Raw genomic sequence first — 2,063 nt, 5'->3', positions numbered from 1 at the left:
ACCACCCCCATCTCCCAGAGCTGTGTGTGGCCTGCAGTTCTCATGACCATGGTCGGGGCTGGGGCTGGGGGTGGGGCTGGGTCATTTGGAGGCAGGAAGTGGAAAGGAATTACACGAGTGGGGTCCACACGTGAGTGGGGTCCAGCAGTGTGAACGTACATTCACGCTGCTGTGCGAGGACCAGCACCCCCCTCCACCGGGAATCTGCTGGCTGCCGCAGGTGCTGGGATTGCAGGGGCAGTGGGGTCCAGACCGTGCAGCGTCCGGGGGGGAGGAGGGATGCCTGATTCCGGTGGCACCAGGTTGAAAATCCTTGGTGTCGCAAGAGAGGCGAGAAACTGTAGAGGGAATTCCCAGAGGCGAGTTCTTATCTACATCAGGAAATAGGTCACAGGCAGGGTGGCGTTTGAAACAGCCCTTGAAAGCTTTGTGACATGAGGACAGGGGACAGGAGAGGGCAAAGCAGGGCAGGAAGGAGCAGCACGAGCGGAAGAGCACAGGGGACAGTGATCTCCACTCTTGATTGAAAGTGAAGATGTTTTGACTCTGGAAACTACATCGTAACCATAACTATATCGACGTTGGCAGATTTTCCCCTAGCAAGTAGTTTCTAGAGTAAAATTCACTGAGTCAATTAAATGCATTAATTATTTTCCTCTTGGGTGTAATTAAGGCACTTATGGGATTACTGTCTATTTTCTTTTTAAGAAAATCTTACTAAATTTATCTTTATTGAAACAATTTTTTTCTTCGAAAACATCACGGCGCAGATTTGATTTAGTGATCAGTTTCTTTCCTCTGCATCAAATTTCATCAATATCTTCTGCCATTGTGTTTCTTGAGTGGGGGAAAGCGAGTTATTTTTTAGCGATTTCCCATTTAAATTTGTGATTACCAGTTTTATTTTTCACTGACGATTTATATCAGCAATATTCATTATGATCAGATGAAAAACTAATCATTTGGATTTATCATTTAGCTGAGACATGAGAAAATTTTGAGCATTCCAGGATCGGTGTGTTGTCCTGGAGTGGCCAATTACACTGAAAATCCACTTCTTTCAAATACTACCCATCACGCTGAATATTGTGTATGCCTTGTTTATACTGTGGCTGGAGCAAATAGAAACACAGGGGTCAAAATGGAGGGGGTGAAAAATGTGGGCTTTTATTTAGGCTCAAGGGTCTGGAGAGAGAAAAACACAATGCAGTCCTCGGTGACATCCGTCACCAGTGGGCAGTAGGAGGCTTGGGTCTTCATAGGCGCCCTGGAAAAAATGCTCCAAGATTCCTCGTTGTAGCTTCATGAACTGACTAGCTCAGTCGTGGCCGAGGGTTCTTCTAATCCAGGCGGATGGTGTAATGAGTGGCTACAGGTAGGAGACAAGTGTGGTTTGGACTCCGGCTCAGCTACTCACTGACCGAGTCGCCCTGGGCAAGTCCCTTCGCTCTCTGACTCTTTGTTTTTGTATCTGAAAAACGGTGATAATATCTATTTCATGGGACGTTGAGCTGTTCGTGGCACTTAGTTCATGTGCTGTAGACCTGGGTTTTTCAGGAATTACTTAATTGCAGAGCAGGCTACATAAATGAAAGTCTTCCTGCTTCTCCTTCCTCTTCCTCCCCCATTATCTGAAAATCTATCTTTTTTGATGGGGTCCAGGACATGCTACCCCAAAATGTAGCCCTTTGGCACATTGAATACCTTAAGCCGAAGGAGTTTGGGAGTCACTGGGTGAGTCACTGTGGTGAGAACTGTCATCTAAACTTTTCTAAGCTTTACTAGGCATTAAGGTCACTCTGACCTCCCCCGGGCCTTCTTCCCTCAAAGCAGATCCGTCTCCCATACAAAGGTGTCCTCCCTATACCAGGAGGGTAGAAGGCATCCTTATCACCTGAGACAGGGAATCCAGGGCTGAGAAGCCTGTATAAACAAACCTTGCTATTTCTTCACCCAAATCCCCCTGTCAACTCTTCACACATTGAAGCCTTAGCACTGAAGACCTATCCTTTCACACCCGAAGCTTCGTGCCCTTGAGCCTTTGCACGCGCTGTTCCCTCTGT

This window comes from Pteropus alecto, unplaced genomic scaffold (assembly GCF_000325575.1).
Source record: "Pteropus alecto unplaced genomic scaffold, ASM32557v1 scaffold5, whole genome shotgun sequence".
Taxonomy (NCBI): Eukaryota; Metazoa; Chordata; class Mammalia; order Chiroptera; family Pteropodidae; genus Pteropus; species Pteropus alecto.
Note: the sequence above shows the minus strand (reverse complement) of the source record.